At 37.3% G+C, this 14,854-nt stretch overlaps 1 protein-coding gene across 1 annotated transcript in view; it reads right to left on the bottom strand.

Moving 5' to 3' along the window:
• Positions 1 to 9,429: 9,429 nt before the first annotated feature.
• The window catches only part of ANKRD50 (ankyrin repeat domain containing 50), a 70,157-nt gene continuing 64,732 nt past the window's right edge, over positions 9,430 to 14,854 (bottom strand). The window contains exon 4 of the mRNA XM_001362588.4: positions 9,430 to 12,652. The gene's annotated coding sequence lies outside the window, so the exon portion shown is untranslated. The remainder of the gene's footprint in view (positions 12,653 to 14,854) is intronic.

The raw sequence follows: 14,854 nt of genomic DNA on the forward strand, positions 1-14,854 counted from the left end.
CTTTAACAACCTACTGTTGGCTGAAATACACAAAAAAATGCAAGATCCTACTGTGCTTATTGATTACAACACACACACACACACACTGTAAAGATTAAAATTTTAGGGGATACTGAGGCAGGTAGAAATTAGTTTCTCTCTGAAAGGAGTATTATATTTTTTAGAGGTTTATTAAAGGTTAAGGATTAAAGAAAATACAGAATAAGAAAGCACATGCCTAGGCCAGAGAGGCCTAGACAGGATAACCTCACATCATGGAAGAGACGCGTCTGTTACAAAACGAAAGTCCAAAAGAGCCCGAGCCTATTCACAACCAGGTTTAAATATCCCATCTCGCTCTCAGCCCAGGTGAGATTACAAAGCTTTCTGGGGAAGTGGAGCAAAGGCTTGTGGGATTGAAGTGCTGGATTTGAGTCTATTTTTAAAACAGGCATGTCCACATACACTCACACACAAAATTATGCAGAGTAAAATGCCACCATGGTGTCCCCTATTCACATAACAGAGATAATATTGTTCAATGCCACTCTGGTAAATATAAGGCAAGATAAAACAACTACAACAATAATAAGAATGGAGGAGTGTACTTGCCACAGGCATTGCCACTGTCATGGAAGAGATCCCATGCATAATTTGAATTATTCCAGATAAATGGTGAGACCTTCCAGATACCCCTCTGGTAGATGACATTGTACAGATTGCATAAAGCCTGGTAACACTACAGAGTCTCTTGGAGGAGATCTGTAACCATTCATTCAAGGGAATTTGTCTTGACTATCCACACAGGAAAAAGGGAGATAAATAATATCTACTGCCCAGTTATGATATTATGACATTCATTTAGGAGGACAAATTATAGTGAATGTGTATATATGGTTATATGTGACTATATGTGATATAATACATATATGATGTTTTTATATAGGGAGGGAGAGAGGGAGGAAGGAAGGAAGGAAGGAAGGAAGGAAGGAAGGAAGGAAGGAAGGAAGGAAGGAAGGAAGGAAGGAAGGAAGGAAGGAAGGAAGGAAGGAAGGAAGGAAGGAAGGAAGGAAGGAAGGAAGGAAGGAAGGAAGGAAGGAAGGAAGGAAGGAAGGAAGGAAGGAAGGAAGGAAGGAAGGAAGGAAGGAAGGAAGGAAGGAAGGGAAGGAGGGAGGGAGGGAAGGAAGGAAGGAAGGAAGGAAGGAAGGAAGGAAGGAAGGAAGGAAGGAAGGAAGGAAGGAAGGAAGGAAGGAAGGGAAGGAGGGAGGGAGGGAAGGAAGGAAGGAAGGAAGGAAGGAGGGAGGGAAGAAGGATATAATCATTTGTTAAGTACCTACTATGTGTTAAATATTTTAGATAGAGTGATCAAGGTAAGCACTAGGGATACAGCTACAAGCAAACAAGATTATCCCTGCCTTTGGGAAGCTTAAATTCTTCTTTAAAAATGTGGGCAAGACAACACATGAAAGGAGCTGGAAATGGGTAGGGGGAAGGGTATGACACACTGAGGAGCAGGTATGAAGTGACATGTTGACCTGGTTCTGGGTAAGATAGGATAAAAAGCTCCACTATCAGAGTTGTGAGACCTGGAGGATAGAATCCAAGGTTACAAGGGCTGGGGAGGCAGATGATGAGAAGATGGTGAAGTGAAAGTTGTACATTTGCCAACTAATAGTCTGCATATTAAGGAGTCATTCTTCAGGTGAGAATTTTCTATATAATCAACTTCAGTGATATGACTTTGAATCTCCTAGTACTTTCTGATCATTTTCCAGGCAGCAGAGTATGTATTTATGTCACAATGCAACTCTGAATACTTACCCAGACTACATTTTGTTAAAGGGCAAGGTTCAAAATTGATCTTTTTTTGTTTCAGAGACTTTTGAGCTAGGTGGTCTAGCTGGACCTGGAGGCAGGAAATCCAGAGTTCAACTCTTGGAAAATTCCAAGCTGGGTCAACCTGGACAAGTCACTAAATTTCTATTTGCCTCAGTTTCTTCAATTATAAAATGAGGAAAATAATAGCACCTACGTCATGAGCTTGTTGTGAGGATCAAATAAGAAAAATATTTTTAATGTGCTTGCCTAGCACTTTTCCTTGTTTCCTTCTCTCCTTATTGATATTAAGTATTCCTTTCATCAGTGCATAACTCATTGTGCCCGGAGGTGAATGCTGCTCAGATTGGCTCTAAAGATGTGATTATTACATTTTCAAATATCTCCATGATTCTTCATTTCACCAATAGATATGGAGTGTCCCCAGAAATAGCTTTGTAGTAATGCCATTCCCACCTTTCACTCCAGTTTGGTGATCCCAAGAATGTTCATTGTATGATTGAGAAACAATGGAAAAGCAATGATTCAGAAATTTAGCAAGCATCTAAATCCACCCAGATTATATATATATACAGAGAGAGAGAGAGAGAGAGAGAGAGAGAGAGAGAGAGAGAGAGAGAGAGAGAGAGAGAGAGAGAGAGAGAGAGAGATTAGGGCAATATGTTAAAATACAAAGTAAAAAGACAGGTACACAGGCAACAAAAAGCCAAGGCAGGCAAGCGAATGGTTATAGGGATAGAACAGAGTAAAATGGAAGGATTTCTACAGGAATCAAAGGAACAAGGTCATATGGGGAAGTGAACACACAAAAGGCACCAGAATCCAAATCCTCAATTCTGAAGTCAACCCCTCTCCCTTAAGTCCCAAGGACTTCATTTTCCTAATGTTTATAGGTGGAAGCAGGAAAGTTTTTGAACCAGGTTAAAATGTGGAAAAATAAGAAGAGATTCCAATAAATACCTTCTGATTGGTTACCTTTCATCAGGAAGTAGGCATATACAACAGGCCAAAAAACTAGAATTAGATTCCTCTCAATATCTCTCCTCTATTGTCCATGAGTACTTCTGGATAAATAGTAGACAATTAGAGGATTTCTTTCCCTGGCTCACTTTTGCCTGGATATTTTCACATTTAGAGGGCATATTAGAGTTTAGAAAGCACTGTCTTCATGTTAAGCCCAAGAATTTTCTAGGACTCCATTTTACTGATAAGGAAATTGAGGGGCACAAAGATCAAATGACTTGTCTAGGATCACAGCAAGGAAGTTAATTAGAGTTGGGATTCATTAAAAAATGGAACAGTACTACCTGATAGCACACCTGTGACTCAGAACAGTTAAACCTGGATTCACAGGATCCATAGTTCAAGACTAGCAAAGGTTTTTGTAGTCTACACATGGTTCCTTCTACTTGTGTAGGATGGTTTTTTTCCCTTGGAGAAATGGAGAATATATCTGCTTTTCTCTATTACTGATAGGATGGATCATTTTTAAAAATATTTATTGTCTAACTTAGAATCAATATTGTGTATTGGTTCCAAGGCAAAAGAGCAGTAAGAGTTGAGCCATGGGGGTTAAGTGACTTGCCAGGGATCACACAGTTAGGAACTGTTTGAGGTCACATTTGAACCCAGGACCTCCCATCTCTTGGCCTGGTTCTCCAGTCACCTGGTAACCACCCTGCCCTGAAATAAATAATGATAAGAGACTATATTGATTGGTATCAATTGGTATCAATTACCAATCAATATAGTTCCTTATTATTATTTATTACACTCCCCCCCCATCATTCTTAAAGAACTGAACGTGATCTGCTAATTTTTACATTTCAAAACAATGAGTCTAGATGATCAATTCTAATAACTATGGGAACTGGGTAGAAATAGGAAGTGTTTTGGTTCTTTTCATCATGTAATTTCACAGTTGAAAAATCAAAGGGCAATAATGGCTACATGCTAAGATTGAATGAAAAGTGCTCAAGAAGCCAAAAGAGAAAACTAGGATCCTCATAAATAGAAGAACGTTGACCTTGTGCTCAGTGTCTGTAGACTTGTTTCATCACTATTTCAAATCAAATCTGAACTCATCCTCATCTTTAAATTTTCTCCACATCCCCACATTAGCTGCCTACACACTGAAGGAGGCATTACCATTGCCCCAAGCACAGAAACTTGGAAGTGTTTCTGATGACTCATTCTTCCCTCCCCACTGCCAAATGCAACAGCTCCTCCCCACCCCACCCCACCCCTAGCATCTTAAGGATCCTTCTGTAATTTAATGAGGGATCCAGACCTCTCAGATGCCCAAGTCACACTTCTTATTGTTACAGGCTGACTTTAAACTCCAACTCCGACCAGCTCTTTGTAACATGATCTGGTTCATTCCCCTAAATGTTCGTACTTCATGTTCTCTAGTATAGTTTAAAAAGGGGGGGGGGTCTGAAGTTAGGAAACCTGGGTTCACACACTAGCCCACATACCTAACAGCTGTGTGATCTTCAAGGGACTGAACTTTTCTGCACCTTGCTTTCCTTGTTCATGAAAACAGTTTCCTTTTGTCTGTTTTTTCTCAAGACCAAAGTTGTTGCTAATTCCTAAGAATTAGGTGGCTAGGTGGCACAGTGGATAGAGTACCTGTCATTTAGTTAAGGCAGACTTGTCTTCTTGAGTTCAAGTACGAATTTAGGCACTAACTAGCTGTGTGACCCTAGTCAAGTCACTTAACCTTGTTTGCCTCTTTTTTTCTCTTCTGTAAAATGAATTGGAGAAGGAAATGGCTAATCACTCCAGTATCTTTTGACAAGAAAACCCTAATAGGGTCATGAAGAGTCTGAAACAACTGACCATTTATTCCCAAGGTCTTTTGCCTAACTTGGGACCAGAGTATCCCTTACAAATTCATCCCATTAAGGGTGCCTTTAGTAGAAATGGATTTTATTCCAAGGCTTCAAATTGTTCAATATGATCCAGAAATGGAAAAATTTGAATTATAGGCACTCTCTTTCTATTGTGGGAAATCCAGGATAAGACACTAAAAGAATCAGTAGTGTGAAGGTTCACAATCTTCATTTAAGCTGGCTGGACAGGTGTAAAAGGTAATCAAATTCACAAAGTGTATTTGGTAAATGCACTTATTGTGCAAGATCACTGTCCAAACTGAGAGTCCTAATAATATCTAGCAAGGACAGTGCCAACTTCCTTGCTTTCTCAATCATGTAAAGGAAACACATGGTCTTTATGACTCCTGAGATGGTTAGGTGAAGGGCTAACATTCACACAAGTAACTTTTCTGGACCTCAGTTTCCTCATCAGTAAAATGAGGGGTTTGAAATCAAGACTTCTCCAAATTGCTAATAAGAAAAATGTAAACAAAAACAGCTCTGAGATTTGTTTCACTTTGCACACAGAAAAGTGAGAAAAATGACAAAAATTGGCATTATTTTTGTTTCTATAAAAACTTTTTAATTTGATGTAATCAAAATTATTGATTTTACATTTTGTGATTCTTTCTAGCTCTTGCTTGGTTTTAAAATCTTTCCTTTACCAAAGATCTGACAAGTATACTATCTGTGTTCACCTAATTTGCTTATAGTTTCCTTCTTTATATTCAGGCCATTCACCCATTCTGAGTTTATCTTGGTGCAGGGTGTGAGGTGTTGATCCAGACCTAATCTATCCCACACTGTCTTCCAATTTTGCCAGAAGTTTTTGTCAAATAATGGATTTTTGTCCCAGAAGCTGGGATCGTTGGGCTTGTCATAGACGGTCTTGCTGAGGTCACTTGCCCCAAGTCTATTCCACTGATCCTCCCTTCTGTCTCTTAGCCAGTATCATATTGTTTTGATGATCACTGCTTTGTAATATAGTTTGAGATCTGGGACTGCAAGGCCACCTTCCTTTGCAGTTTTTTCATTATTTCCCTGGATATCCTTGATCTTTTGTTCTTCCAAATGAACTTTGTTATGGTTTTTTCTAATTCAGTAAAAAAGTTTTTTGGTAGTTCAATGGGTATGGCACTAAATGAGTAAATTAATTTGGGCAGGATTGTCATTTTTATTATGTTAGCTCATCCTACCCATGAGCAATCAATGTTTTTCCAATTGTTTAGATCTAGTTTTAGTTGTGTGGAGAGTGTTTTGAAGTTGTGTTCATATAGGTCCTGTGTTTGTCTCGGCAGATAGATTCCTAAGTATTTTATTTTGTCTGAGGTGATTTTGAATGGGATTTCTCTTTCTAGTTCTTGCTGCTGAACTGGGTTGGGGATATATAGAAAAGCTGATGATTTATGTGGGTTTATTTTGTATCCTGCAACTTTGCTAAAATTGGTGATTGTTTCAACTAGCATTTTGATTGATTCCCTGGGATTCTTTAAGTAAACCATCATATCATCCGCAAAGAGTGATAGCTTGGTCTCCTCATTGCCAATTTTTATACCTCCAATTGCTTTTTCTTCTTTAATTGCTACTGCTAGTGTTCTAGTACAATGTTAAATAATAGAGGTGATAATGGGCGTCCTTGTTTCATTCCTGATCTTATTGGGAAGGCTTCTAGTTTATCCCCATTGCAGATGATGTTTGCTGATGGTTTTAGATATATACTGTTTATTATTTTTAGGAAAGGCCCTTCTATTCCTATGCTTTCTAGTGTTTTCAATAGGAATTAATGTTGTATTTTGTCAAAGGCTTTTTCTGCATCTATTGATATAATCATGTGATTTATGTAGGTTTGCTTTTTTTAAACATTCTTTTGATTTTGTTTTATTCTTGATCAAGTCATTAGCTTCTAGTTGCCCAATTCTAATCGTTAAAGAATGATTTTCTTCTGTCAACTTTTGAGCATCTTTTTTCATTTTGGACCATTTCTTCTTGCACTGTTTCATTTCTCTTCTCCATTTTCCCTTTGCGACTCTTAATTTTTTAAATCCTTTTTGAATTCCTCCAGATTCTGAGACCAAGTCATATTTTTCTTTGATGCTTTGAGTGTGTTTGCTTTGCTTTCACTGTCTCCTTCTGTGTCTGTGCCTTGCTCTTTGTTGCCATAAAATTTGTCTATGGTTAGGTTGGTTTTTTTATGTTTGCTTATTTTGTCAACCTTTTTCTTGACTTTCACTTTTATTTTAAAGGTGAGCTCTGTTCTCAGCAAAGAGAGGGCACTCTTAAACTTTAGTTATCCTTGATTCTACTTGTAGTCTTATTTCTTCAAGTTTCAGTTCTTTTAAGTTGTTATGATGTCCTGTGGGCTAGAAGGTTCAAAAGCCATCTCTTACTGCTGATTCAACCACCTCCTGAGACTGCTGATGGCTTCTAGAGCTCAGAGCACTGTGAGATACCCACTGCTGGAGCTCAACTAGCCTCAGGCTTGGGTGGGGGCATTTGGTTTCATTTTGGGCTCCATTATGTCAGGTACAATGTGGATTCCTTTATCCTATGGCTCTTCCTTGAGCTTTGGTAAAGGCTAACTAGGTCTGAGCTCCCATAGTTCAGCACCCTGGGGACTGTCTTTGTTGGTGACCTGGGAGGTATAAACTTTGGGTTTATACCCATCTCAAGCTGAGATTCAGGTCCTCACTACAAGTTTGGGCTGGGGCTTCTGACTTTGTTTTAAGTTTAAACAGAGCAGGCACTCAGTGCAGACTGCCTCATAATAGGATTCCGGATCTTATTGCAGACTTGCTTGGAATTTTATGGCATGTGTGTTGGGTTGCACTGCTACTGGCCTGGGCAGTCTCAGGGTCTAAATATTGGCTTGAGTTCAGAACTTTGAACAATAGATTTAGAGTGGGGCAGCTTGTGCCCATACTTCTTGTAGTCTTCTGCTGGCTGTGCTCCCCTCACCTCAGTGAACCAGATGTTCTCTGCCAGAAGTGGTTCTCTGCATGAAAATTGTTTCACTGTTTCCTTGTTGGTTCTTGCACTCTGATATTTATTTTGAGGCATTATTTTAAGGTTTGTTGGAATTGTTTCTCATGGTAGCTTGAGCTTTTCCTGCTCTACTTTGCCATCTTGGCTCCTACCAGTTGTTTTTCTATTTCACATTTTTTTCATTCTTTTTTTTTATTGTTTCTTAATGTGTCATGGAGTCATTGGCTTCCACTTGCCCATTTCTAATCTTTAAAGAATCATTTTCTTCAGGGTGGTTTTGTACCCCTTTTATCATTTGGCTAATTTCATTTTTTTAAGTTATTTTCTTCCATATTTTTTGTGCCTTTTTTACCTAGGCTGTTCCACCCCCCTCCCTTTTTTTCCTTCTTTCCTTCTCATTTCTTTACTCACCTTTTTCTCGACCAGTCTTATTTGATTTTGAAGGGTTTTGTTTGTTGTTGTTCTCCCAGAAATTCTTGTTGGGCTTGTGACCCACTCACTATTCATTTTTTACCCTTTGAGGCTTTGTTTAGCTGGTTTTGACTTCATTGTTTCCCCCCCACTTGTGTCTTAATCTTCCTTATCAATAATCAGGTTATTTTTTTGTTTGCTTATTTTTCAACTGTAGTACTTGATTTGGAACTTCATGTGAATATTGGGCTCTATTCCTGTGTGGGGCTATGGGAAGGGGTACTGTCAGAAACTTTAGGTTTTTTCATATAAGAGATGCGTCTCTGGGAGAAATAAGGGTACACGTTTGGAATTCTGGTTTAAAAACCAAATATAAAACTTTTTAAATGAGTAATTTAAATTAGATGAGCCTTAAAATCTGTGCTTGTTCTAAATATTATGATCCTATAAGGCTACAGATCTTAAGGAAGCTGAGTTTTTTAAAAATATAGAATAAATTCTTAGCAAGAGAATTGTATAAATTGAGATGTTGAGCCTTTGTGATGTCATCCTCCAATAGTCCCTTAATATTTCCCAAAATTCCCTTTTCCTGCATCCCATTTTGCGTGATTGTATTTAAGTGGCTGTAACTCCTCCCTCTGCCTCTTTTTTTGACCTGTGACTGGGCTGAATTCAGGCAGTTCTTTTGCTCTAGTTATTATTAATAAAAATTTTAAGATAAAATAAAAGATTTAAAAATAAATATACTTCATTATTGAATATATTAACTTTTAAACTCACAAAAATCTCTAATTATAAATCTCAAAGGAAAAACCTTGCTAACCTCATAAAGAACAGTAACTTCAGAATGACACCTTTATGTATTAATATATTGGTTGGTGTATTTTGTTTGTGTTGAGAGGGATATGATAAAATTAAGGATATGATAAAATGGGTTCAATAATTACTTAGTGGGGGAAGGCTTGAAAATCCTATGTAGAAAAAAATTACCATAGCTTGGCAGCATTCATATAAATTTTGGATTGTACAATGGCCATCAGAAAATAATATTACTTTATTTGAATTATTTCAATCCTTACAATTATGAAGTAGCAATATAGATGATTAGATAAAGCCTAGACTGAATGATAGTTCTTTAGGAAAGTATTAGAAAAGTAGAAGCGCTATATCCATTATCTTTTAAAATATCTATTTCTCTGTCTCCATTTTCCCATTGATAAAATGTTTCAAAAATCACATTTATTTTGAAATTTAAAATGCAGAACAATTTAAGCTTACATTGTAGAGAACCTCATAATGTTTTTGAGTTGGTCTAAAAAACAAACAAAATTAAATCAATGAGCTGTTCAATGAAAAGCAAATATATTTATTATGCACTTTCATATACATAAGGATTTTTGCTTAATATAATACAAGGAATAAAATAAAAATTTTACAATGTGAAATTCAATGTACATTGTAGGCTATTTACAACCCAAAACCAGGGATAAAAGAAATTAAAACAATAGTTTGCAAACTAAGTTTGCTGAAAAGTATGAGTGGAGGACCTCAAACATAAACAAACAACATTTGCATAGCAGAAACAATATTCAGAAAATAATAGCTTGGTCTTTTGAGCTAACAATAATACTTTCAGTAAGAACTTGGGAAAGAGAAGATTAAAGGCATCATTACAGTCCTTAGCTATTCTTTTTTGTTCTGATATGTTTTCCTCCAAAACCTTTCTCCATGTGTAGACAGATATTTTCAATAGTGTCTCTTACAGCTTCCCTATTAAGGGGAATGGAATGATATACAAATAAAAGGGATGACAGAGTGGTAACTGCAGAGATAAGGCTGTAATGTTCAACTTTCAAGAAGATCTGAACACTCTGGAATAACTGTTTTGAGTTTGTTTTGTAATGTGGAACAGAGGCCACAACAGCCGTGTCATTCAATCACACAAACAAATACACAAAGCAGGATATCTGATATCCTTAACAGAGCAGTTCATGTCTTATTGGAAAATGAGAATTTACACAAAACAACTATGTAGGAGAACTTAATTTTGGAAAATACTGCCTTTAAATGGGTCTTCTTTTTCTTTTTGGCTGTTTTGTTGTTGTTGTTGTTGTTGTTTTTTAGGTTACTGATTTTGTGAATTTCCTACCAATAGTTTCAAGTGTAAATAGCATGGATATGAAAACATTCAACTCCGAAAAACAAGCCTTTGTGAAATGAATTATATTCTTTGCCCTTTGGCCACAAGGTGCATTTTTGTTACAAATACAATAAAATTAAATAAATAGAATCCAAACAACTCAAGGTTAATAGAAAACTGGTCGTTTTTAGGGTTCTCTTTCTAAAGAAAAATACACCTAATAAGTAGAGCTCCATCTTCTAAAATATTGTCAATGTACTAATAAGCTTGAGGAGTCAAGTCTGTGCTAATACTAGGATGTGTTCATATTTACTTATGGAACCATTAACACTCTTAAGGCTACTTTGCAAGAGTTTTGTTACTTTATAAATGTCCCATAGGGACAAGAAGTTCAGTACTCGAAACATTCACATTAGAGTTATCAATATTGCCATGTCGCCGTAACAAATTTCAAAACGTATCCCGCATTTCTGATTATCAGAGACATGTAACTGATGTCGTAAAGTCAAACAAAATGAGCTGCACTGATTTAAACATGAATTTTTAAATGGGATTCAACTGGAATCTTAACCCGTTAGTTAAGTATTTCCATGACCTTAAATATTCAACACGTCATGGTGAGCAGGCATGAAGACGGCCGTGCTGATCTCCTCGTTTTAATGGTAGGGGTGATGGATTCGGGCTAGCTCATCCATACTCTTGCCTTTCTGCAGGGGCCAACAGACCGCACTCATCTGGACAGAGGCTGAAGTCAGCCGTCACAAGTGTTTCTTTGTGCAAAGCTATATAGTCCACACTAGGGTCAAAATCACGTTGCTGGCTTTAACCACGATCATGTTCTAACCAGTTATGCTAAATGTCACCAAGAAAAATATACACACGCACATCAGTTAGCATGGCTGGCTGATTGGTATGTATTGATACCCAGTAAGCCAAGTATGTTGTGGATTTGATCCTCAGAGGGTCTAATGGACTTCCCCTTGTTTCCTGATCACAATCTTTGCAGCTGTCCTGGCAATGTACAGAAAAATGGGGAGAATGCATGGAAATGAATCATCACTACGAACCAAAGAACGGATATACAGTCCATTGGTTGGTCAGTCTGCAGTATTATCTATGAAGGGTAACATAGGTTACATTCATCTCAACATGGCCTAGTAAAGAGAACCCTGGATATGGAATCAGGAACACTAATTCTACCTCTGATACCTAATTTGTTGTGAGACTTAAGACAAGAGTCTTAACCTCTATGGGCTCCTGGTTCCTCATCTGGAAGATAAGGGGCTAAACTGAATGAAAGATAAGGTCCCTTCTAGCTCTAATTCTATAATCCTAGGATTTCAAGAATAGTCACTCGATCAAACAATTAAAAATCAATATAAAATTGTTTTAATGATGCCATTTTGGTTGTATGCTAAATTACAGGATAGAAATAGCTGAGATGTATGACATTAGAATTAACATTGTGGGGGAACTAGTACTGAATTGGAAATAAATAAGGGTAGTGGTCAATGAACCGTCTATTCAAGCAAGAAGGGTATTTTCAATTACACAGATGCCTTTAGCACTACATACAGACACCTGAAGCATGGATCTGGCCCTGAGAATTTTCATGCCTTAAGAAGAATGGTATAACTCATTGGGGGGTGGAATGACCAGTGGAAGGTTAAAGTGCAGCCCAATGAATGAAACAGCACCCTGATCTGCTTGCTTTTTTGTTTTCCAAGGCCTGTAAACAGAGATGAGGGGAACTGTGAGTGAACATTTATATTTGATGATTTAAAACAGTTCTTTGATTGCTTAAGGATTATTAAATAACTATTTGTCAACAAGATTTTTTTCTTTTTCTCTTTACCTATCCTGTGGCATTTAAGTGTAATCTTGCTTTTATCCAATGAGCAACAAAGTATAGAGAACATGAAGTCACTTCTCAAATGATGTAAAATTTGGTTTTCTTGAAAAAAAAAAGTTTAATGACATGAGAAAGGAACCATACACCACAACAATGCAAATGTTATTTGATTTGTATGTCTAGTTTCTTTTGCCACAATAAGAAAAATAAATACAAGGAACACTTAACTGTGGCACATGCACATATATCAAACCTTGAACTATTAACTCAAAATTGCTTACTCGATTTTTTTTCAGCTTGTGTCAGGGAAATGCAGCCAATATGTATCTGCATTTGAGAAAAAAAGTGCTTATTCTGTGTAGTGAATACAAAGTACACAAAATAAAATTTTGAAGCACAGAGGATTACACTGAGAAGGCAGCCTTCAAATGTAGGCACGTTATAGTAATGAAGGTAACTACTGCAGAGATCACAGTCTTCATTTCTCCAGCTGTTCAACAGGCATTAGATGCTTTTGTCCCAGGCAGCTGATGAATCATGCTAGCGACAAATGTCTCCGTTTCACAGAAATAGGAACTGGTGCAAACATTAAAAAAAAAAAGTATAGATTAATTTTGGCATTTTAGGAACATATTAATATTTTTAACATTACAGAAGTAAAAAGAGGGCTAAATGGGCATAATTGCTGAATTGGCTTCCTATTAGCCAACTAAATTAGCCTTTTGCAGAAACTTCTATCCAGTGCTCAGTTCATTCCATAAATGCTCTCCACTTTCAAAGAGTGACTAAATTTGCCAAGGATTCTCTGAGTAGTGATAAGAAAGCCTTTTTAACATTCTTGGAGACTGCACTCAAGTCTGAGAGGATGATCTACTACTGAAAGCACAGAAAACCCAGCTATAACAACCTTCCACCTGCCTAATCAGCAGCAGGCATTCCAATGAAAGCTTGAGAAAGCCTCAATGTTCAAGGCAGAGGAAAAAGTGAGATGCATCAGCGTGGGCAAAGAGTAAAAATGATGGAATAAAACAGCGGAATTTTGAAGAACTCTACTCGTAATATGCAGGACCCTGTTCCTAATGCAAAATGATACTGACAAAATTAGTAAACAGTTGTGTAGGAAAAAAAAGAAGTTTTACATCATAGACTGATTTACATTCAGTTTTAAAATTCAACGGATCACCTAATTTCTTAACTTTGCAGTCAATACATCTTCCTACACCCTCAACCCCTACAAATTTTGCTCCCAGGGCCACGCATCAACCATGAATCCTGAAAAATAAACTGAATGTCCCAAGGAATGTTCCAAGAAGCTTCTATTAGGGAAAGGTTCAGTCTCTCTGAAGAACATGCTTGTCTTCTGCTGAGTTTCAATTTAATATTCAACAAATGTTTCTTAGACAACTTAAAGCCTGGCTGGCACTAAGTTAAACCCTGGGAATACATGAGGTTCAAACCAAACAGTCTAAACCTTCAAGTAATTTATATTCTACCGTTGGGGAGGGAATTGTAGAAGTGAGATAAAACACATGGTACAAAGTTTCTGTGGCTCCTTCCTCTGATTGGTCAGTTCTTAGTACCTCTCTTTCAAGGAGGGGCCCAGGCCATCTTTTCCCACTCTTTTGACAAGAACAAAATTTGACTCTCATATAAAACACTTATTTGCTATTTGGTCTCCCATAAATCATTTAAAACTCTGTGTATCTCAATTTCCTCATCAGCTAAATGGAAGGAACCCAATGAGGCAGTTGCTACAGAAGTCCAGGAGTAAGGTAAGGAAAGGATAAGATGGCTGTGATGTAAAAAGATGTGAAATGTTATGGAGACCGAGCTGGATAGCATTTAGCAACTGACTGCAGATAGGGCAGGGTAAACAGAAGAGCTGAAAATTACTTTAATGGAATTACTTTAATGGTATATCCCTGGATGTCTGAAAAAAAGGCAATATCTTAGACAGAAACAGAGAACTTGGGATTTTTTAGGGCAGAGACACTGAGTTCTGTTTTGGACATGCTGAATTCGAGATTCCTACTCATGTGGCAATCTCAATCAGGTAGCTGGAGATAGCAAGTAAGATCAGTGATAGATGGGACGTGGGATTCCTCTGCAGAGAGATATGCAATAATTGAGCACAAAGGGGTTAATAAGTTCAAGAGAAAAGAAGCTTAGTGAGAAATATGGGCCCAAGACAGAGCCCTGTGGCATATTGACACCGAGGAGGCAGAAGACAGAAGATGATCCTGCAGAGAAGAAAGACACTTTCACTATCTTTCCTCTCATCCCTCACCAGTTTCAAGAAGGAAAAATAATTGACTTTGATTATCATTAATTCCATAAAAAAATTCAGAATGGGTTGCCACAAAAAGGTGGCCAGAAGAACCCAGAAGCTGCTTTAATCAGGAAACAATTGATTTCCTTGTCAAATAAACAGCAATGGCAGCCAAAGACCATATAAGAATATAAGCAAACCAGTAAAATATGATGGAGAGGGAGAGTAGAAGATTATCAGCAATATTATCTTATAAAATAAGAAACATGGAAACAAAACAAACAAACAAAAAAACAAAAGCAAATTTTGGCAGAAGTCTTAATTAACTAAGTTACATTATCCTGAAGGCATTCAAATACAAAACTGGCAGCAGGTCAACCAAAAGGAAGAAAATAAAGTAAGTGTACTTTATAATGATCTACTTTCATCATCAATGACAATAAATCATCACATTTAGAGACTAATACTACTTAGTTTCCTACATCTCTTTCATAGGACCATGGACCAGA

Source organism: Monodelphis domestica, chromosome 6, assembly GCF_027887165.1.
Source record: "Monodelphis domestica isolate mMonDom1 chromosome 6, mMonDom1.pri, whole genome shotgun sequence".
In the NCBI taxonomy this organism is placed as follows: Eukaryota; Metazoa; Chordata; class Mammalia; order Didelphimorphia; family Didelphidae; genus Monodelphis; species Monodelphis domestica.